Source organism: Saccostrea echinata, unplaced genomic scaffold (genome assembly GCF_033153115.1).
Source record: "Saccostrea echinata isolate AGI-Se365-2 ecotype Australia unplaced genomic scaffold, CSIRO_AGI_Sech_v1 ptg000033l, whole genome shotgun sequence".
Taxonomy (NCBI): domain Eukaryota; kingdom Metazoa; phylum Mollusca; class Bivalvia; order Ostreida; family Ostreidae; genus Saccostrea; species Saccostrea echinata.
The window spans coordinates 26,807,904-26,833,245 of NW_026889782.1; the positions used below are offsets into that span (position 1 = coordinate 26,807,904).

The 25,342-nt window shown below is 35.2% G+C and overlaps 1 long non-coding RNA gene across 1 annotated transcript in view; it reads left to right on the forward strand.

The window, feature by feature from the left end:
- Window positions 1-25,342, forward strand: part of LOC133198813 (uncharacterized) — an 801,505-nt gene that overhangs the window by 14,721 nt on the left and 761,442 nt on the right. The window lies entirely within an intron of this gene.

Genomic DNA, 25,342 nt, shown 5'->3' on the forward strand with positions numbered 1-25,342 from the left:
TCCGGGTTTGACACCAGTGTTTTGCTATGATTTCAAAACAAAAGAATCACCACCCTGTTCCCCCTCTCTCCTCCGATGTGTCGTATTGGTTTTCGACATCGGGGTATACACAAGACGAGGAGGGGAGAGACAGTTTTTCAATGAATTTATACTCCGCATTTTACATTTATGGAAATCCTCTTGCATTATCCATTTATTGATTTACGCTTTATAGTTGATATATTCATTTATTTATTATGTATATCCATTAACGTGTCTAGATTTCTAGATCTAGACAGTTCTTGATAGGAAACATCCTGTTTCAAATCTACTGACGTATTTAAAAACTTAAGAGATTAAATTTCACCATTTACTTGATACACAACTCTGTCAACCATCGATTTGTAATTTAATCGTACCCCGGTGGTGAATTATGATGATGTAACAAAAAATATCGCACTCATGTTTGATACATATATTTATTAGAATATATATACTTAATACGAATTTACAAAATGAAAAAAAATAACGATTTACAATACATAAAGGCTGTGATTGTCACACACAATTTATACAGTTTTCACATTTAAAATATACGGCACATCTCGTTTATAGTTGTTTCACCAGTTCTGGTATTCTAAGGGATTACACATGGCACAACGAAGCATCCCTAGCTGGTTTTGATGATCGTCTTGAAGGAAACAGGCTAAGGTGTTTTCAAGTTCGGAAACGCTTTTTCAATGCTACTCGCATGTGATTTCAGATTTAAATATTTGAGAGGACGGGGGCAAATCCCCTTGTTGGTAGGTATGAGGTTTTCTTCATTCTCGGGTTACCAGTATTTCCTTATGTTAACACAGGGATTGTCACCTTTTAACGTCAAGATAATATTAGCACCGATGAGGTAGTGAAGATCTTCTTTCGTGTTCAAGGCTGTGTCGACCATATCCGTTGCAAGCGTTAGGCTTTTAAATAGGTTTAAACTGATGCCTTTCTATATGGGTAACTGACGATTTTCTATTGATTCCCATTCCCGTATGTCAACTCTACGTTCACCATTGCTTAATGTCGACGCTTGAATGTATCGTTAGTTTCCTAGATCTAGACTGCACTAGGTAGAAGATTTGTTGTTGTGATCAGTTTATTTAGCTAAATTAATATATCTATACCTATACAAAGTTTAAATCGGAACACTTTCATTGACGAATATTTTTCTCATTGGTTTATAACGTTCAAGTGACTACATCTTATAAAATAATAGTACACCAAACGGAAGTTTGTTAAATGAAACGTATAGTAATTAGATTTTAATCAAACAAGGAAATGAAATAACAAGATACAATCATACATTACTCATGAACATTAACCCTTTCCGAATAATGTTTACTGTAAAGTGATTCCCAAAAGAATAGTAACAAACCAAATCACTTTAGGTAATCTATCATATGTATTAACAATAACAACGTTATATGTGACTTGCAAATATCTGTGAATCAAAAATGTGACCTACACCTCGTGGAGATAAACCGGAAAGCGAGCGAGCCCTATATATAGGCACTTGAGCCCGATCTCAAATATAAAATAAACACCCCCACCCCACAAAAACACTACAATTGCATAGATACACATCTTTTAAATATTTTAATCTAGCATGTATTTTAAATTTATCTTAAATGGAAAACTCTTCTTAATATTGGGGTCTATTCTGACTTTTATTTATTTCATTTGTAATGGGACTGAATTACTAATCATATATAGTTCAATTTAATATTGTTTTATCGTAAAACGTTGGAACGAGTTAATCTACATGAAACGAAATGTTTCTCAAGTATTGGTTCGAGGATTTGTGAAAGATTATCGATCCGTCTCTGAAAACGACATATGTCCACAGCCATTAACATTCATTCTCCCTTACGATCCTCATTAGGAACGTTAATTATTGTATCATCACCTTCAAATCTAACGATCTTTTTCATGGCATCATCTTAATCCAGAGCAATTGGGTAGAATCTTTTGTATTCATTCTTTTGCAAAGAAAATATCAAATTTGCCTCCTCTTATCAGAACATATAGTCGATACAATGACCTTGTCAGCAAATACAATCTTTCATTAAGTCAAATACTTACTTTAACATATTAATTGTTAGGCCATTATTTACACACTGAATTACCGACGGATTTTTCCGTTATTTCCTGATCATGACAAGGATCACACGGCGGGTGTGACCGTTCGGCTCACTCCTCCATGACACCTGATCCCACCTCTGATGTCTTAGAGGTCCGTGTTTGCTCTGCTCCTATTTTTTAATGTTCAATGGACATTTGAGATCGAATACTGTTCGTTATCTCCACATATTTCACTTGCCTTAGATGGGAGATACGAGTGCATCACGAGCTTACCGTAAGCCACTCTGTTTACAAGATGGCTATAGGCAAGCAGAAACTTGTGTCTCACTGAATTCAAAGTCGGTAAGTTACGGGCGAATATGTGATCGTCCGAATGGGATTTCTATTAGATTTAGACCAAAAAATTAAACAACACCACACAGACTCTTTCTTTTAATTATTAGTCCACATGACCGTAATACTTATTAAAGATTGGAAAAAAAAAACGTTCACGGTAGCTCAGTCGGTAGAGCGCTCGCTCCGTGATCGGAGGTCGTGAGTTCGAATCTTGGCCGCGACTGACCTAAGTCGATAAAAATGGGTAGGAACTGTTCCTTCGCCATACGCTCGGCACTTTGAAGTGAAAGTTGGGAGTCCTTCGGATGAGACCTTAAAAATCGAGGACCCGTGTCATGGCAGGCGTTGGCACGATAAAGAACCCTCACTGCTCAATGGCCCTGAGTGCGGAGTAAAGGTCAAAATTTGAAGCCCTTCACCGGTACATGGTGACGTCTCTATATGAGTGAAAAATTCTCGACTTGGACGTAAAACAACATACAATCAATAAAGATTGCAAAATGGGTCCTGTAATATTTCGGACCTAACATTAGAGTGGCGGTAACATTTGAATAGACAGATATCACCGTGTCGGACGTTAATAACAGACAGCAGTGAGGTGTCGGCAGTAACAAAAGACATTTTGAATACTCACCAAGATATCAACAGAAGATATCTGTAGATATATTGGATGAAAACAATACGAGGAAAAATTCCCTTTATGAAAGTAGAAGCCACTTTAAGTTAGTCATTTCATTTTTTCCTGTTGTGCTATATGATAAAATATAATTATATATCTGAGAGAAATTGAATTTTTCAAGAATGAACTAAGTTCATTATATGAAAATCTGGTACAGATGCATGAACCCAGTATGCATCCCCTTTAATCCTATACTGGAATATGACAAAGATAGATTGGAGGAATTCACGAATTGGAATTGTTTCCAAGAACTTCTGCAGACTAGTGTTGCAAGGTCCTGCCTCCTTTAGATGAACTGCGCTTGTATTTTGGATTTTCCTATAAAGGGTACTTTCATGAAGCATTTAATCTACTAGATGCAGATTTATAGTTATATCAGAAGAGTCGATTTGATATTTGTGAATGTAGAATGCTGTGTAGAACCTAGAATACACACACAAGAGAGAGAAGACTGCATATCATGTGACCAATTGTCAGGATCCACGTCGTGGTACCTGTCCATACATACAAAAAAGACAACATTTCAATATAGCTGAAAACAGTTTACCGTTCATAATAGTAACATGTCAAATACGTTATTGCATGTCCTGGTTGCAGAGAATTATATATTGGATACACGGGAAGTACCTTGCGGGAAAGGATCCAAGTCCATAAACAACAAATTAACGTGCCGAAATACTGCAACTCAGTGATCACCTAGACTAATGTGGAAATAAATCTTTAACCGTCTTTAAATTGTATGAATTGTACAACTCTAATGCAATCGAAAGACGCGTTAAAGGAAAAAAAAAATTATAAGGACCTTCAAACCTAAATTTGATAGTTTAATGTAAAAGAATTGTTTTCTATACATGTAGAGTATTTTATCGAGTCACATTTATTTCTTTGTTATTGTATTATTTTGCCAAAAGTAAAAGTACGGGAAACATATGACGTCAATATATTTTACTCGTTCTATGTGTTTTTATAAATTTAAAATATTTTTCATATATATATATATATATATATATATATATCCCATGTTTACCCCTCTATGCCGTGGATATGACTCATTGGATAATTTTTTCATATTCCACAGTTAAGTGCAGTTGTGACGTCACAATGGTTTTTGCGGTAGAGTGATGAAGTAAAATAAAGTGGAGTCCTATATAAAACAGTGTAAAACATTGGTTGTGAAGTATTAAACATGGGGTAAAAAGAATCTCCCATGATTTTAGTTGGATATGACTTTTATCCAACTCGTTGTGTGTTTTATTCCCTCGCCAAGGCTCGGGGATAAAAAAAACACACAACTCGTTGGATAAAAATCATGTCCAAGTACAAATCATCGAAGATCCTATATATATATATATATATATATATATATATATATATATATATATTGTTTAAAGGAACTGAGTGTAAATGATTTAGGTAAACTATTATAAGCAATTAATAAAAAAAATAGAAATCAATATTTCTACGATTTAAAGCAATATGAGCTGCAACTTTGATGTCAAAAATTTTTGTTGCGAAATTGTAATTAACTATTTCAATGACAGAAAAAGAAGAATGTTTATAAACTTCTGTTGTTCAAATCTGCGATAAAGAACTATTTATAAGCTTTGATTGAAGCAAAATTACATTACTGTCGTCCTGTACAATATTGATTTCTTATATAATACTATATATATTCGATTGTACAGATTCCTTTATTCTGAAACAATTTAATACTTTATTTCTGTCTAATTGATCAAAAAGGTTTAAATAACATACAAATTTATCATAATAACATATTTTAGCAGCAAAATAAAATTTTCAAAAATGCAGCTCATATTGCTTTAACAGATTTGAATGAGTTGACAATAAAATGGTCCTTATTACTAAACTTGGCAAGACAATTCATTGGATTGCTTGGAATAATATCCTCGAAAAGTTATCTCTCTTATCAGAGGGACGTTACAACTTCAGAATATAAAGCAATATGAACGACTAGTGTAAACAAAATATTCTTAGAAAGCATGAGGTAAGTGAACTCTGGATTTTATTTGATATTCTTTGACTTTTATAGTAATGAGAGGGCAAATAAAATGATTAGAAAAAAGACTTTATCTCATCAGTGGCATCATAAAGAACAAACAGTATGTCGTAGATGTAGATATTCAATCAGCAATAGTCGCCCGCGTGGCGCAATGGTTAGAGCGTCTGCTCTAGAGTCGCGAAGTACGGAGTTGATCCTTACGTCGCGGGTTTGAATCCCATTGTGGGACGTGGAGACCGGTCCTTCGAATGAGACCGTATAAACCGAGGTCCCGTGTCGCAGTAGGTGTGCTGGCACGAAAAAGATCCCTCACTGCTCAATGGCCGTAAGTGCCGAGTATAGGTCAAAATTTGTAGCTCTCCACCGGAAAGTGGTGGCGTCTCCATATGAGTGAAAAATTCTCGAGAGGGACGTTAAACAACATACAATCAATCAGCAATACAAATATCAAAGCTGTGAAATTAACGTATCAGTAATTATTCACATGTAGATTACTTGCCTGTTTGCACGGTTTAATCGCGAGTTATTCCCTTTAATTGTGCTCTTAGATCTATGAAACATTTAGAGTTATATTTCCTGACGATATCGAACAGTTATTGATTCTCAAAAAATCTATAAAAAATACAAATATGTGAAGAGGGCATAAAAAAGGACCCATGGAAATTCCAGAGGTGGGAGAAGTAAGCATCCCCTATTGACCGATCACACCCGCCGCGAGCCCTGTGTATTGATCAGGTAGACGGAACTTTCCGTAGTAAATTCAGTATAAAAAACACAGGCCTAATAAACATAATAAATAATGTGTACTGTGAATTAACACTTTGGATTAAAAAGATAAAACAATGAAATCAAATATTATCCTGCACTGACACAAAGTCGTTGGCGTCTACCAAAATGTTCAGTGCATCCTTAGCATACTTGTGCATGTGAAGAATCATCAAATTGTTTCAGCCGTAGCACGTACATAAGTCTTTACTCGGCGCACAGCAGAGAATGTTCGCTCACTTGTGACATTAGTGAATGGCATTACTAAAATTTCACTATCTCGGAGAATAACATCTGAAAGCTGGAGACATCCGAGAGAAGACTGACACGGTTGGTGACTCATTTGTTTAGTGGGAGTATTGTGGAAATCTGTAGTTGTGAAGAGAGGGATGTCCCTCCCAATCATCACTGTAGAACTTTAATACAAGGTCGAAATCTTCGTTTTATAGAAACACGTAGACTCCAGAAGAACGTCCTCCAAATGGCGATACACTTGACTCTTGGATAATCGAAACGATCCTTAACACAGTTCACCACAAGACCTAGAGTTTTTAAGAGTGCTATTAGAGGCATCTCTCTGATTTTGCAAATTCTGCATGGACTTTTCCGTTTTTAAATCGCTTAGGTTTTTTTGTCTATGCAATGTTGGCTCATTGACGTTCAGAATTAAGATTTTTGTTGAGCGATTCCCAGAATGTTCTTAAGCATTTCAATGAAAGTTTTGTTTTGTGTTGGCCCTCAGCAGCTGATGGATCTGTCTTAGATCTTTTGCAGCCTTCGACCTAGATTGTCTCTGGGGCAAAGAATCTCATATCCAAGGCGCACTCGAAAGAGGAAATCTGAACTTTGCATTAGGGTTTTCACGCCGATCATAAAAGAAGGGATATCGGGATCCTTTGTATACTTAGGTAGGTTTACCTCAAGTAGTGAAGGACTGGGTAGTTTTTAGAATTCTTTTCAGACTGGCAGCTCTAACAGTCCATCTTTTTGGGCAAACTACACAGAATTCAGCCATTGCACGCTCCAGCTGCTCAAGTATGGTGTTTCTCCTTGGCGAATACTTACCGAGTTCGGAAATGTCAACCATATTACAGCACCCTAGATTCGTCACTTGCGTGGTTTTTACCATGTTCGTTGTCGCGTCCACAGATATCGCGTTTCAAGTATCTGCTGTTTCTTCTTCGACCATGAGTACTGTTAATCTGTTTGCGCAATTCTATAATTTTTCGCATACATTTTCTTTTACCCTAAACTTTTTAAGCCAAGACGATTTCCTCTAATCAATCATTTTAACGTACTTAGAGTCTAGATATGTTAAACGAGGTCTTCCATCAACCTAAGGGAAATAAATCAAATCCAGATGAAAATTCTGTTATCTTACGACAAAATAAGGAATTGAAGAAAAGCGAATGAAGATAAACGAAGGTGAACTGCAATGAAAATGATACAATCGTACAAGCTCATTATTATTAAAATTGCAATTAATTAAAATTAATATTATTTCTTACGAGTGTTGGTTTAAAATCCCAAAGGCAATATCTTAAACTATAAATGAATTTTTCGCAAGAGAAAATTTAGCCATCATCATTATCTAGGACATCCTCAAAATTAAAAGAAATATTCCTTTCGAAGAATTTTTGCTTTCACGCATGCGTACATATCGATCACAGTCAACACATATTTCGTTCTTACAATCTCATAGGAATCCTTAATAGTTGCAAGAAAATAACGTGACATCCAAAAACAACAACCATTTTTCTTACGAGTGTTGGTTTAAAATCCCAAAGGCAATATCTTAAACTATAAATGAATTTTTCGCAAGAGAAAATTTAGCCATCATCATTATCTAGGACATCCTCAAAATTAAAAGAAATATTCCTTTCGAAGAATTTTTGCTTTCACGCATGCGTACATATCGATCACAGTCAACACATATTTCGTTCTTACAATCTCATAGGAATCCTTAATAGTTGCAAGAAAATAACGTGACATCCAAAAACAACAACCACATGACACGGAACACAAGAATACACTCAAACACGATGACAATGTATGAATGAATGAAAGATTCATGGATTAAATCAAATCCAGATGAAAATTCTGTTATCTTACGACAAAATAAGGAATTGAAGAAAAGCGAATGAAGATAAACGAAGGTGAACTGCAATGAAAATGATACAATCGTACAAGCTCATTATTATTAAAATTGCAATTAATTAAAATTAATATTATTTCTTACGAGTGTTGGTTTAAAATCCCAAAGGCAATATCTTAAACTATAAATGAATTTTTCGCAAGAGAAAATTTAGCCATCATCATTATCTAGGACATCCTCAAAATTAAAAGAAATATTCCTTTCGAAGAATTTTTGCTTTCACGCATGCGTACATATCGATCACAGTCAACACATATTTCGTTCTTACAATCTCATAGGAATCCTTAATAGTTGCAAGAAAATAACGTGACATCCAAAAACAACAACCATTTTTCTTACGAGTGTTGGTTTAAAATCCCAAAGGCAATATCTTAAACTATAAATGAATTTTTCGCAAGAGAAAATTTAGCCATCATCATTATCTAGGACATCCTCAAAATTAAAAGAAATATTCCTTTCGAAGAATTTTTGCTTTCACGCATGCGTACATATCGATCACAGTCAACACATATTTCGTTCTTACAATCTCATAGGAATCCTTAATAGTTGCAAGAAAATAACGTGACATCCAAAAACAACAACCACATGACACGGAACACAAGAATACACTCAAACACGATGACAATGTATGAATGAATGAAAGATTCATGGATTAAATTTTTTTTTTACCCCTCTTTCAGAGAAAGGAGGGCATATTGCTTTGCTGCTGTCTGTCGGTCCACCGAAAGTTTCCGTTCATTTTCTTCGCAGAGGTTGCACATACTGAAATGAAATTTGGTGTACAGATTAATCATAAAATATTTAGGTCAAGTTTTGTTTTGTTTGTTTGTTTTGGGTATGATCGAGCAATGTTTGAGTTATGCCCATTTGACTAAGAAAATCCAAAAAAAATTTGCGCCGGGGGGGTGGGGGGGGGGTGGGGTGGTAAACTGTTTCAAAAGCATCTTTTGTTACTTTAAATCGAATTCTTATGTCAGAATCGGATGCATGCATGTTTTCAGGCCAAAATAAAAATTACCTTTGTTTCCCCTAACGCGACCGACCCAATTAAAACGCGCCGACTGGAAAAATTATTTTAAAAGATTATTCCAATATTTTTTTTTATGTTTATTAACTTTTATAAAACAGAATTCCATCAAAATCCGTTTTTATCAGAACGACTGATATTATTCTGTGACTTTCAAGCGTTTATTGGAAACAAAATGGGCGCCCACAATATGTGGTCACAGAGGGTTATTTCGCACATTTCATCTTAATGAATAGAATTCAAATGCCCTTTCTTCATGCCTTTTATTCATGGGTTAAACTTCATGACTTTGACATTGTGTATGACATTTTATCATTTTTTAGATATGATTTCTCCCAATTAAATATTGTTAACATACTTTTTTCAAATAGATTCGAAATTATGATAAAAGCTTTCTGAGACATCCGTGTATTTTTCTTTAATAAGGTCCTTGAAGATTGGTTGTTCCTTTGTTTGAATCCTTTTGATAATTATTGGGACAACAACATTTTTGTATTTGTCTGCTGAAAGGGCTCCAAATTTAGACTTGTACGCGGCACTTTAAGCTATTGAGCTGTGAGGAATCTTTTTCGTGCCAGTATCTACTGCGACACTGGACCTAAGTTTTTATGGTCTCATTCAAAGAACCGGTCTCAACGTCCCGCATTGATATTTGAACCTGCAACTCAGAAATAGCTCCTTATTTCGAGACTCCAAAACGAAATGCTCTAGAACCACTGCATATTTCAAAGCCCTGAAAAATATACATTGCATGTGTAAGCACTGGAAGCTGAAAGTAGGTATGAAAAATATACTCTGATGTCCAGTCTTTGCATACCCGAGGACCTTTTAAGCAGATGCATTCAATTTCAGCAAATTTACTCTGGTATGAGATATTTCACAAGTTCGATTGAATAATAGTTGTGAATAAATTTACCTTAAATGTTGAGTCTGAACGGCATTTGTATGGTATTCTAGCTGTTTACAAATCACTTTCTTTTGTACTTAACTTATTTTTAAAGGTATCATTCCATTTAATTTTAAGAATGTATTTTCAAAGCTGCTGTCAAAAAAATTATTTGCCTACCTACCTACCTAACTCTAGATATTTGGGTCGGGTTAGGGGAAACAGATATATTTTTAATGATGGCCTCAATTAAGGGTTCCTCATCACACATTTCAGATACTGTCAAAAATCAAACAAAAATATGCTTTGAAAATCAATACTTTAAAAATCTCTTACAATTAAATAAATGTTTTCTTTAATAAGAATATCCTATTAAATCTTTAATATTATCTGACATTTTAGGGAAGAATAAGTGTTTACCTGAAGTAGAGAGCTCAGTAGAAAATATTAATATAGGTTCCTCCATCCTTGTGTTCGAGCCTGATGCATGTATTTTTGTAACTGAGGGTTTTTCATCCGGCTCAGATACTGTAAAAATCAAACAAGAGATGTTATCAGAATCAATACTTTAAAAAAATTCTTACTATGGATTAAATATTTTTACTAAATATTATCTTGCTCAAGGAACGGGAAGTCCAGTAGACAATATACATGTAGGTTCCTCCATCAATGTGTTAGAGTCCGATTCGTGTATCTTTGAAACTGAGGGTTCTTTTATAGCACATTTCAGAAACAAAACGAGGACATGATATCAGAATCAATATTCTATATGAGTGACAAATTCTCGAATTGGACGCACAAAAACAATCAAACAAGGGTATATCACTCCTCTAGGAAAAAGCACAAATCAATTAAGTGATGAAAAGTTTACAGGGGTTTAATTTTAAACTGCCTGAGGATGGGTTTGTTCTTAAGCAGAGGATTTTGAAAGATTTTTCCTATATAATACTTTGTATTTTTTCCCTTGCTGTGGCCCCTCCTTACCCGTTGGGGTCATCATTTGAAGAATCGTGAAGAGGGTTTCCTATCAGTTTCAATTTTTTTTTTGGCCCAGTGGTTCTTGAGAAAAAGATTTTTTAAAATATGTCGCCAAATCATTTTACTTCTTCATGTGAACAATCTTGAATTCCCTTCGCCCAAGAATGCTTTGTGGCAAGTTAGGTTGAAATTGTCCCAGTGGTTCGATGTGGATAAGAAGTCGAAATTGTGAAAAGTTTACAGAGGAGAGACAGATGGATGAAATATATGCAGATAACGAACAGTATTCAAGTTAAAAAACCGTTCACAGTAGCTCAGTAGGTAGATCGTTCGCTCCGTGATCGGAAGGTCGTGAGTTCGAATCTCGGCCGCGACTGACCTAAGTCGATCAAAAATAGGTAGCAACTGTTCCTTCGCCATGCGCTCGGCACTTTGAAGTGAAAGTTGCGGGTCTTTCAGATGAGACCTTAAAAACCGAGGCCCCGTGTCACGGTAGGCGTTGGCACGATAAAGATCCCTCACTGCTCAATGGCCCTGAGTGCCGAGTAAAGGTCAAAATTTGAAGCCCTTCATCGGTATATGGTGACGTCTCTATATGAGTGAAAAATTCTCGAATGGGACGTAAAACAATATACAATCAATCAAGTTAAAAAATCCATTTAAGGAAGTGATTTCAAGGGTCAATGAAAAAATCCCCTCAATGAATTTTTCTCATTTTTACATATAATTTGCCTTACGTTAATGGTATCATAATATGAAAATTTCAACTATGGTCATCAGGGTTATAAGGATGATATGGTTGCCATGGTAACCGCAGTTTTTCAATATTTTGAAATTTATGAGGTGAAATTTTATATATCCCATACAGGTATCAAAATTGAAACAAAATAAAAGAATTCCACTAGATATTAAATAATATGCTTTATATTCAATGAAAATAAAAATTGTATCGGAAACTTTTGATAGATGTAGTAATGCCACCGCTGCTTTTGGGAGTATTCATTGTAAATTTGCAGTAATATTTTCACCTCAAGAGGAGTTTTCAACGTCTTGACAAAAAATTACCCAATGAATTTTCAAAAAACTAATATATTTTGTACAAATTGTTTTAAGTGACATGGTTAAAATATGAAGTAAGGTCATCACATTCATTTTGAAGCTACATGCATTTCAATACCCCCCCCCCCCTTTCCTAAAATATTATAAGATTTCATAAATTTTCGTATGATGGTTTGCTGCTGAACCTTAAATATGTATAGTATGTAAAAAGACTAAAGAAAAAACAATATGTATCGATAAATAAATACTTTTATTCTGAAAATCTTGCGTTTGTTGCTCATTTTACATGTAAATCAGAATAACAAAAGGAAAAAAAAAATTGTACTCAAAAAAATAACAACATGCACATTTGTTTGTTTTTTTTTTTTTTTTTTTTTTTTTTTTTTTTTTTTTTTTTCCCCATTTTTCCGTCCCAAAACATTCATTCCGTTATTATATCAATATAAATATATATGTTCTAAACCAGTACACAGTGGTCCAATGGGCAAACTGTTCATGTGCTGAACAAAAAATCGAGGTCTCTGCACTGTGACCTGGAATTGGGGGGGGGGGGGGGGTTAGACACCTGTCTGAACATATTGAATGAACAAGGGTTATTTCATAGAACTTGTATCTGCAATAAATATATAAAAATCCTAATGTCTAATTTGGCAAATAATAGTGATTTGCTATTTAATATTTACATTTGCAAATATTTTCCTTTCATATTCTTCGCATCATTTTCTCATGAACTAGGTACAGTGAGCAAGAATATCTCCATTGTGACGTCATAATTCCACACTTGACGTAAAATACATAAAATATGCCGACGTGAAGCGTCTTTGTTCATGTCCTCGTGAATTTTCGAGAATTATTATTTTAAAAATTATTTTTAGCTATATTTGAGAAAAAATTGCAAAAGGAAACTTTTCTTCTCCGTCAGAAGAAGTGTGTTCAGTTTCAATTTTTGACAAAATACCACGCATAAAACATTGAAATTATCTCAATCCATTTCTCCAAGAGAGCTCTTTAAATATAGGGAGTTTTCATTAGAAAATGACGTTATGAGGTCACCTTGACGTTATCAGATTTCCACGTTGTGATTTCGATACAGCGCAAAAAATATATTGTTTTTGAACTGAAAAGATAATAATGTCTTACTCTTCTATGTTCCCTCTGTGATGTATGCTAAAAATTTCAGATGAGTTTTAATTTCGCTAATTTGAAATTCTAATATAATTTTCCATAACTGGAAATATTGTTGGTCATTAATCCTGCTACTACATTTCTGTAAAAACAATTTCATCAAGAAAGTTATTGGAGGATAATTTATAGCACGAATTCGTATTCCGCTCTTCCCACTGCCTTGCTCACAATATGATTTTGAAAGTCGTAATGCACTACATGTCTATCTTTTAATCACTTTGCATTTAAGTGTATAGTTTACATAGAAAAAGCACAAGAAGACATACGTGTATGAATTAACTGCATATAGAATCGTCGTGCATGTATTATTATGATGATTCTTATTAAAGGCGAGTATCCTTCTTAGATTTTGTTTTCATTTAAGAATGAGTTTTGTTAATATATGAATTAAGCTAAGATAATATTCAGTTTCTGTTTGTTTATAAGATTACACATAAGTTAACACAAAAAAGAACATCAGGATGCTCAAATCTCTGTAAAAGTATACCAAAAAGCATTCAAAATTCATGAATTCACCCTTTCGACATGATTTTCACCATTATTCATTAAATGTAGATCAGAATCTGTTTCACAGGATGGTTAGTAACGTGGAATCCCCCCCCTTCTTCTTTGGGCTAGACATACGCAAATCCTTTCATTGCAGGCTGATCTGCCTGCATATATGTTCATACTTTGAATTTTAGGTTCAAGATATGCAATAATCCTCTTAATATGAGAATTAGAAATTCGAGGATTATTTTACATAAAACTGCAAAGAATAAAGCTTAAAACAGTCATTTATAATAGGAAAATGTGCACAGTGGATACAAAAACGTACAGTTTCATAAATCTTTCTAATTATTACCGATACTTTTTATATTAAATACATTGTATTTAACTTAACACATTTACATTTTTTATGTAAAAGAACAATCATAAAGCATGCATAATAGAATGACGCAAATACTTACTAGTACTCATAAATTAAGACAAAAAAAATAATTGTTCAAAATATCTATAAATTGGTGAATACTTATTTGCCACAGGAACAGCTTATGCTACTAAATTTAAGATTTAAATATTTATAAATTGTTATTTTGACATTCGAATTCTTAAAAGAGAATGGAATTAAAAACGAAAAACTTACTTTATTTGAAAGTGTTCTCAGTGCATCTTCGCTATCCAAGGGAGAGTAGCGGATCAGAACGCCTTGGCTAGCGAAGATGATCACAGAGCTAAATAAAAGATGATTCATTGATTGATTGTATGTTGTTTTACGTCCCCTTCGAGATTTTTTCACACATATGGAGACGACACCTTTACTCGGCACTCAGGGCCTTTGAGCAGTGAGGGATCTTTATCGTGCCAACGCCTTTTGTGACCTCGCTTTTTAAGATCTCATCCGAAGGACCCGCAACTTTCACTTCAAAGTGCCGAGCGCTTGGCGAAGGAACAGTTGCTACCTATTTTTTATCGACTAAAGTCAGTTGTGGCCGGGGCTCGAACCCACGACCTCCCGATCACGGAGCGAACGCTCTACCAAATGAGCTACCATGACGGTTCTAAATAAAAGAAATCATAATTGTGCAGATCGAAATAAGAGATTTCTCAGTAATTTCCATGAGAGAATCAATGTGAAATGTTTAAGTTGTGTTTAATTTTGAGGTTTCATAATAATGTACATGTACGAGGGTTGTCCGTAAAGTTCGTGGACAAGCTAAAATTTAAATAAAAGTTGCGTCATATATATTTATTATTAGCATATTTATAATCCTTTACTATATGTGAATTACAAAATGAAAAATTTTATTCAATTTCAAGTGTATAATTACAATTATTACTTCATTATTAAACTTGGGATGGTGACCCGGAGCACAACAAAGTTTTAATTAAAAAGTTATTAATCACTTTATACATTTCATTTGTATTTTGTAAAATTCCGTGGAAATTTGGATGGCTTTTACATTATAAGGTTGACAAAAGTTATAACGTCAAACCTGTAAAATTTGCAAGTTCAAGGTTTCGAAATGGCAGAGAAATCGAGGTCAGAGTTTATTAAGATAGTATCGTCATTGTTCGAAAAAGGGACGTTTTCACAAAAGGTGGAGCAGAGAGTAGTGATAAAATGTGTGTAGACATCGGAAAAACACCAACAGAGACCCATAAATTCCTTAAACAGTCGGGAAATCATAGTAAAGTCATCTATTCTTTAGTGTTTAAGTGGCGCAGAAGATTTTCGGATGAAAGAGACTGTTAACTGGATGACATGCGTGAAGGAAGACCATAGTTTCGAGATTGTAGTGCTGTAAAAAATGAAGTTCGTAACGTGACTTTGCCGTATTTCCATACATACAGTCGTTTTACGCGGACAGAGGTTTGATGATTTGCAGGATCTGAGACAGGAAGTTGTTAAATATTATTTCATGTGTGAAACCAGAATAGCTTGTGCACATTTTTGATGACTGGTTGAAACGACATAAGAAATGAGTTGGGTGAAATTGTGACTGCGTTGAGAAAACTTAAATGTATTTAGCATTTGACGTCGAGTAACGTCAAGGATTTTCGTTCTACTGCTCCGGGTATGAGTGTGTATTTTTTTTTGTATCTGATAAAATATAACTATTTGTGCTTTGTTTGTGATTAAAACTTGCATATAAATAAACTGAAACATCAATTTAATGAAAATAATAGTTTCATATATTTTATCAATGTTTGTCAGTAAATATCAATGTTGTCCACGAACTTTACGGACAACCCTCGTATTGCTTAACTTTTGTTTGATTTTTTACAAAAAATCTGGTTTTACTTTATATAAATTTTTTTGCTATGGCAAAACAATCATATATAATTAAATTCAGAAACGAAAACAGGTACCAGTACTTAACATTTTAAAATGGATTCATTTTCCTGATCCTTATCGCTGGTAGGATCATCGTCCCCGTCACTTTCAGACAAAATCAATTCCTCTGGCAGCATATTCCACCGTAGTTGTCCAGTCGCGGAAACCGGAAATAGACTCTCTGTGATGCCTTCCAAATGACAGGAACTACATAATACAGCAATGTGCCCGTACATCCCGACAACACGAGCACCATTTTTGCAACAACAGTACCTATCTATAATTGTAACATTATTATACTTCACCCGTAATTTTTTGTGCTGACATGTTGACTTTGGATTTTAGCACTTAAGATATCGGGGATTTCATCAATGACAAGGACATCAAACAAGCCATCACTTGTAAAATCTTTGGATGAATATAACTTTGCAGTCTTAATCTGGTATACACCAATTATAAGGTCTCTTATTTCATGTTCCGTTAACTTCGGCTAATTATATACGCTAATGTTTGAACTATTCTCAGGTCAAATGTCAATTCAAAGAAAAAATATTTGTAAAATCCTTGTCTCAAGCATATTTACTCTCCCACTGGTGCAACAAAAAACAGGATCCTTTGAGGAGGTCACCATCTCAAGGAGAACTTCATTATTGTACTTTGTTATTATTCCCCCCTCCTAAGGAGAGGGGGGTATACTGTTTTACCCTCGTGTGACTGTCTGTATGTTACGTGGTCACCATCACAAGGAAAATTACATAATTGTACTTTGTTATTATACCTCCGCTCCGAAGGAGGGGGGGGATACTGTTTTACCCTTGTGTGTATGTCTATGTAGCTGCAGGGGCTAACAAATAGATTTTTCAAGCACTTGCCCACGGGCAGGTGCATCGTCAAATTTCACTTGCCCTACTTTAATTTTTACTTGCCCCATCGTAAACTATAAATGAACATAAAATAATTACAGTACTTCATATTCATCACAATGAATTAATTTGTCACCAAATCGTAAAAAATTTGCAACCTCAATGTGTTGTTTTGAATATTGGTGACATTTGAAAACTCCTGCCAGTAAGTACTAAGTACCATACAATCTGTGTTACTATCATATTTCAGCTATTGTAATGTACTTGCTTTTTGTTAAAAATAATTATTTCCGACCGTTGTTTTTCTTTTCTCATACTTGGCACGCCTATTCGGTTTTGTACTGAGTTCTTTCGCTAAAATTAATGTTATGGACGATGTACTTATCATTTGCTTTTGATCGTTTTCTGCCTAATAACTGTCAAAACTTTCCCCATTTCTGCAATGCCAATTAGTCACTTTCAATTAAGTACAAATACGTATACTAACGGTATAACTTGTAGTAAATGGATTCTACATGATGACACAATTAAACTGGTTCGCATACGAAGTGTGACAAGCAAAGGAAGATAACTCTTAGGACAAAAAATTCGCACGATTTCGTGCAAACAGAGAGGTCTCCGTGCAAGTAAAACTAAAACATTTTTTAAAATATTTATTTATTGATTTTTTTTTAAAGTCACTTGCCCATGGACAAGTGCCTATTAAAAATTCACTGGCGTCGGGCAATGGGATTTGTCAGCCCCTGAGCTGTCCGTTACATATTTTCGTAGCAGCTTTCTCTGTCACTACGAGGGGTAATCAAAATGTTCATGGACTGATGCGATAAAATTAATATTATGTAATCTTTGTTTACAAAATTTATAAGGAACATAAAACAACAAAAGTTTAAGTGTTGAAAATTTTGCTTGATACGTTGATAATTTGCCAAATTATTCTAAAATAAAAAAGACATTATATCATCACCCAGCGCTGTCTCTATTTAGTTTCATGACGTCCGACGACGTCATTGTTTCTCAATGGCCGCTCTCTTTACCTCATACACTTATCTTGATGACATTACTTGGAGCTAAGCAAGGACTTATACCGGCCTTGTTTATATGACCTTAAAATGTCATAAACAGCTGCTTTTAAAGCATATAGTATTGTAAATGGATCTTCAAATGGGGAAAGATCCTCACTTTATTATGCCAGAATACTACGCTTGTTGGAATTAAATTTCTTTTTACCTTTGACAACCTGACTATAAATCGATATATCAACTGTGCATCTTTCATCGCTTTGAATCTTTTTAGGCATTTAAAATCGAGTACTCTGGACCCATTTAATTTTTCTGTAGCCCTTTAAAACATTTTCAAGGTCTATTGCATTATTTCCAGGTGCGAAACTTTATAGCATGTAGGAAAAAGAACCCCCTTCCCCTTTTTAACGTCATTTTCAAGCCCTTAATTGTTTTGACATTGCATATGTAACAGGCGGGGGAAAATGTCGGTCAGACTGGGACTCGAACCCGGGACCTCCCGCTAACCGTGCGGGTGCTCTTACCACTGAGCTACCGGGCCGACGTACCAAATCCCCGTTACACTCTTCCCCCCTTTTTCTTGAGGTTTTTCATCCTGAAAACCTCACAGAGACTCTTCTAAACCACCCGTGGGTTTTATTATTGGGCGCCAAAATAAGAAAGGTGAAGAATATACAGCCACAGTCCAAGCAATTCATGGAACAACAGAACGCTTCCACGGAACATCATGGTAATCGACATGTTAGGACAGTAGAAAATGGAAAGATCCCTGTCAGAATTGTATATATAGGCGATGAAGATGTCTGGTTAAAATTAAAAAGTCGAATTGGAACCTTACACAAAGTTGATGTCATCAAATCTAAAGACGATGAATACGACCTAGAAATTCTTGATAAGAAAATTTACTTTCGGAAAATAAATACAGATTTCATCAAACCGACAAACAGTAAATGTGAGAATGATTTAAAATTTTAACTGGGAAATGCACAGTTTACTGAAAGCCAGAAAAAGCAATTTCATGAACTCAATCAAAAACAGTTAGACGCATTTACCAAAGATGACGATGATCTTGGCTGTACGGATTTGATTACACATATTGGGCCATTCCAAGTTTTTCCTATGTTTAGCGTCCGCGTGCGCTTTGGTTTCTCACACCCTATATCGGAAAAAGCAAACAAAATCAGGAATCCTGAAATGAATCATTCTGGTCGAAATCTTTGAATTCTCTCAATTTCTCTAAATATTTGTATACAATATGTCCATATTAAGTATATTTTAAGCATTTAATACATTAGTTTTGCTGAGGAATAGATTTTGCTACAAGAAAAATAAGAGTAATGAAATCAAATCCCTTGAATGACGTCATTTTTATGACTATCAAGTCTGTGTTTTATTTTTTTGTCTTGTGTGTTTTTTGCGAATAGGTAGGTAGGTTTTTAAAAGATGTGTGAACGCTAAACAGAGAAAAAATTTGGAATGGCCTAACATCAAGCTAACAAATGACATTCCTGTTCGAGTGCCACATCGTCAAATACCACCACATCAAATCGACGAAGTAAAACAACACATACGCAAATTGTTAAATCAAGGGATAATTAGAAAGAGCAATAGTCCATTTGCGTTCGCTGTCATGATAGTGAGAAAAAAGGACAAAAGTCTTCGTTAATGTGTTGACTATCGCGAATTGAACAAGAAAACTATTATAGATGTGTATCCGTTACCTAGAATAGAGGAAACGTTAGACGTCTTGCATGGAGCGAAATACTTCAGTTCTATAGATCTAGCCCAAGGATACCATCAAGTTGCTATAGATGAGAAATCAAGAAAACGGCATTCCGAGTTGGAACTGGTGGCTTATATCTTGGATGCCTTTCGGCTTTTGTAACAGCCCCGCTAGTCGCCCGCGTGGCGCAGTGGTTAGAGCGTCTGCTCTAGAGTCGCGAGGTAAGGAGTTGATCCTTACGTCGCGGGTTCGTATCCCACTGTGGGACGTGGAGATCGGTCCTTCGGATGAGACCGTAGAAACCGAGGTCCCGTGTCGCAGTAGGTGTTGGCACGAAAAAGACCCTCACTGCTTAATGGCCGTATGTGCCGAGCATAAGACAAAAATTGCAGCTCTCCACGGGAAAGTGGTGGCGTCTCCATATGAGTGAAAGATTCTCGAGAGGGATGTTAAACAACATACAAACAAAATAAACAGCCCCGCTACATTTCAAAGACTGAAGGAGGCTTGTTTTACATGAAAATTTTGACATTTTATTTTTATGGATGATATATTGGTATTTTCTCAAACCATCGAAGAACACATACATCGATTAGACATTGTATTCTCCAAACTAAAAAGTCATGGTCTTAATGAAACCATCAAAATGTAATTTCTTTAGTACATATGTAACTTAGGACGCATCGTTTCAGCCGAAGGAGATTCTACAGATCCTGAAAAGACAGAAGCTATACGATCATGGCCAACACCAAAATCTGAAAAAGAATTACGATCATTTTTAGGATTAGCCGGTTACTATAGACGATTTGTGAAGGATTTTTCAAAAATTGCAAAACCTTTACATGGTATAACCACAGATAACAAGAAGAAAAAGAAGAAATGTCCATCCAACCATTTATAGAACTTTGGAGTAAAGAATGTGATTATGCATTCCACGAGCTCAAAGAAAGATTGGTATCTTCTGCAATCTTAGGATACCCTGACTTTAAGAAAACTTTCATTCTGGAGACAGATGTGAGTTTTGATGGACTTGGTGCTGTGCTATCGCAAGAACAAGATCAAGGACATGTAGTTAAAGCATATGCGTCACGAACATTGAGACCAGCGGAACGTAATATGGAGAATTACAGTTCCAAGAAATTAGAACTGTTGGCACTAAAATGGACAGTGACTGAAAAATTCCGCGATTACCTACTTGGAGCAAAGTTTGTTGTTTACACGGTTAATAACCCGCTGAGTTACCTACAGACTGCAAAGTTGGGGGCAACGGAGATGCGATGGACTAGTCAACTGGCACATTTTAACTTCGAGGTGAAATTCCGATCAGGAAAGGTTAACCGAAACGCTGATGCTTTAAGTCGTAAACCTTCACCAAGAGTTAGAACTGTCACGTGTAATTCTGAATCTGTTTTTCAGAGAATGATATTAGCACCCCACTAATGGATCTCTGAGATGAAAGTAACTTTTTTTAGATGCTCATATTCGATCTACTTATGTAGACTCTGTTGAAGTAACATCAACTTTGCCAGACTATCAACCTACTGAATTGTCTTCATTACAAGAACTAGATCCAACAATAAGAAGAGTCATGCATTGGCTTAATAGTCATACTCGACCCACAATTAAAGAACTGAAGCAAGGGAAGAAAGATGTTAGAAAACTATTGAAACAGCAAAACAAATTGCAAATTGAAAACAACGTTCTATATAGAAACATTGAAAGTGATACTGGTCCTGTTCGACAACCTGTTTTGCCACTGTCTTTCAAAGACCATGTATTAGACATTACACGATCACGCAGGTCATCAAGGGATAGAAAGAACTTTGGCATTAATTAAAATGAGATGCTATTGGCCAACAATGCAAAATGATGTAGAACAATATTGCAAAAAGTGTGAACGTTGCATGGTAGCCAAAGCACCAGTTCCCACAGTACGACCACTTATAGGGAATCTTTTAGCGTACCAACCGCAAGAAATTCTAGCAATGGACTTTACTGTTCTCGAACCAGCGAGCGATGGGCGAGAAAATGTACTAGTGATGACTGACATATTCAGTAAATATACACAAGCAGTGCCGACAAAAGATCAAAAGGTAGTTACCGTTGCTAAAGTGCTAGTAAAAGAGTGGTTTGTTAGTTTTGGAATTCCTAGAAGGATTCATAGCGACCAAGGGAGAAACTTCGAAAGCGAAGTTGTAAAAGAACTATGTAAAATGTATGATATCTCTAAAAGTAGAACAACTCCGTATCATCCTGAAGGAAACGGCCAGGTAGAACGATATAATCGTACAATGCACAATCTATTAAGAACATTATCTCCCACGCAAAAGAGGAATTGGCCTGAACATCTAATTTACCGGGTATGTTAAAATTACTTTTTGGGTTTCTGTAGTTCTTTATTTAAAATATACATCTAAAAATAAAAATAATATAAAATAATAGTGTTTCTTTAAAATAATTTTTATTCCTTTGTTTGAATTATCAGTTGTTCATAACAAGACACGCCATACTGAGATTCGGAAACTTTGTGAAATTGAAGTCCGTAAAAGTTAACTTCTAATTGATCGCCATAGAAGTTATCAAAGTATGTCAGTATTTATCTATTAAGTATCCTGTAAAATTTATGTGTAATTTACAGCATATTGAGTGTTTATTATGGAAATTCCTAAATGAGTGGATTGTTTAGGTTTATATATGAGATTCATTGTTTACAAAAAAAGCTTATAGTCAAATTTATTATACCTCCGCTTCGAAGGAGAGGGGGTATACTGTTTTACCCTTGTGTGTGTCTATCTGTCTGTCTGTCTGTCCGTAACAAATTTGTCGTCGCAGTTTTCTCAGCAACTACTCATTGCAGGTGCTTGAAATTCATTTGAAGGATTCATTTTTTTTACGAATCCGTGGTCAACTTCCTGTTTATTCGTGCGTCTGTCCGTACCACACATCACAAATTTTCGTCACAGTTTTCTCAGCAACTCATCGCAGATGCTTGAAATTTTAGCACACCCTTTGTTTAGGCTTGCCATATTCTGGGATTCATTTTTGTACGAAGCTGATGTCAACTTCCTGTTTATCCGTGCGTCTATCCGTACCATACATAACAAATTTTGGTAGCAGTTTTCTCAGCAACTACTCATCGCAGATGCTTGAAATTTTAGCACAACCTTTGTTTATGCTTGTCATATGCTGGGAATCATTTTTGTATGAATGTTATGTCAATTTCCTGTTTATCTGTGCATCTGTCTGTACCAATCATAACACATTTGGGTTGCAGTTTTCTCAGCAACTACTCATCGCAGATGCTTGAAATTTTAACACACTCTTTGTTTAGGCATGCTATATGTTTGGATTCATTTTTATACAAATCCGATGTCAATTTCCTGATTATCACTGTGTCTGTCCATAACTAAACTTGTGTATTCACATCAGAGCGGGGTATTATTAGTGATCACTGGCTCACAGACTTCTTGTTTGAACCTGATGTCTACTGTCTTCCTATTTATCTCTCCGTTTGTACATAACAAATTTTCGTCGCAGTTTTGTCAGCAACTTCTCATCGCAGATGCTTGAAATTTTTGCACACTCCTTGCTAAAAAGCATGGCCTATGGCGGGATTTATTTTTGTTGGAATCCGATGTCAACTTACTGTTTATCCGTGCATCTGTCCGTACCACATTTCCGTCACAGTTTTCTCAACAACTGTTCATTGCAGATGCTTGGAATTTTTGCACTTTTTGAGTAGGCATTTGCCATTTGGTGGGATTCATTTTTGTTCGAATCTGATGTCAACTTCCTGATTACCCGTGTCTGTCCATTTCAAATTTCTGTCAGTTTTCTCAGCATATACTAATCAGATGCTTGAAATTGAAGCACACTCTTTATCTAGACAACTCATATGGTGACATTCATTTTCGTATGAATTCCTATCAACAAGAGAGGGTATATTCACATCAGGGAGGATATTACTAGTGAGCATTCACTCTGACTTCTTATATAGTATATTATTTTATTGTCATGCAATTAAAGAGAGACATTAAATTTTGAAGCCACCTGCTTCAGGGTCAAGAAAAAATTAAAAGACAAAAATGATTTATATTAGTGCATTTAAGGGCATCGATTGATCTTGTCAGTTTTCTTGATAATATTGAAGCATACAAATGAATTTTACCATGAAATAATCATTTCATATCAATATTTATATTTAATATATATTACAATCAGATGTCATGATGGGATCACAAGGAAAGTTACTGATGAACGGAGTATTTCTTACTGACGGTTTTGAATGAAGGTAAATGTGAATGACTGTTTCGTTATTGATTTAAAATTATTATATAATTATATTTATTTTGATATTAATGGAAGATAATTTAATATAATTGTACATACTTGGAATGTGTTTCAAATAAATTATAAACAAAATATAACTTTTCCCCTTTATACATTTATTTATAGATTTTGAAAAAAAAACACAATTCATTAAGAAAATAATATAAATAATATATTTAGGTTCTCCTTTTACAATTTACTCAAGAAAGGTTTACAAATCCACAGTAACTACAGGGATCATTGCGTTTTCCCATCGAGTGTCAATCATTTTCCAAAAGTAAAATGCTCAAGCTACCCTGTAATTTCTGTTGTATGCAATCTTCCAATCCACAATTCTTTGTTGCTTCTCGTCTCGGAAATATAAAGGAATCCTGAATTTCCCTTCGTGAGACACCAGACAATTCCAACAAGTTTAAGTCACACGGAAACCACTGCACTCCGATTCCACGTTGTTTCCGGAGTCATGGAAACGAGAAATCCTAAGGTTTTTAATAGCTTCTCTTCAGAGGAAACCTGAGGATTCCCTCCGATTCCATGTTGTTTCCCAACCTATGGAAACTAGTAGAATCCTCAGGTTTCCAACTTTGGGAAACTACTACGAGGATCGGGAAATGTCAGGTTTGCCGAGGTTTCCGTGGCTTGGGAAACCTCATGGAACCGGAGAGTAGTAGTTTCTGTGCCACGAAAACTTCAGAGAATAACCTAGCATCCGCTACGGAAACCACTGGGAAACGGTGTAAACTTTAGGTTTCCATGTGGTTTCCCATGATCGGAAATGAACTTTTCACCCAGTGTCTAAAACGTTGAAAAGGTCATAATTCCGTCAAAAAATTACTGAAGCCGAGCAAAATAGAAACTTCATCTGTAACTCATCAGGATTCACTCGCATACCAAAAACAATTTAGTATCTGCAAGCTTTTTGTAAAATGCGGAAAACCCCGTGGGACAGTCAGATGGAAAGATAGATAGACAGACGGACGAACGAGACGGAGACCTAAAGTCTCCTCCGATTTCAATAGTAGGGGACTAACAAAACCAATTTCTCCTGGTAAAGAATTCTTCGTAGGAGATCAATCTCAGTCTTGGGTTTATAATTCTAAATACCTATGAATTGAACGTTCTTTTACTGATAACCGTAACTTGCCAATGTCCTCAAGTCATCCATAAACACATTCAGCTAGCTGAAGAACAGAGGGACCATTGTAAATCACAGTGTACAAAGACATACATAAATAAATAAAAGTCCTTTAATAGACGAGGGAATGAAAAGACCCAGTCCTTTGTTTTATTTGTATATTTGTTTTAATGTATTAATTATAATTTTTTATTTTGTATTTAAGCACTTATTTAAAAATAGAATAACAACATTAGATAAACTTGTGAGGTATGCTTAA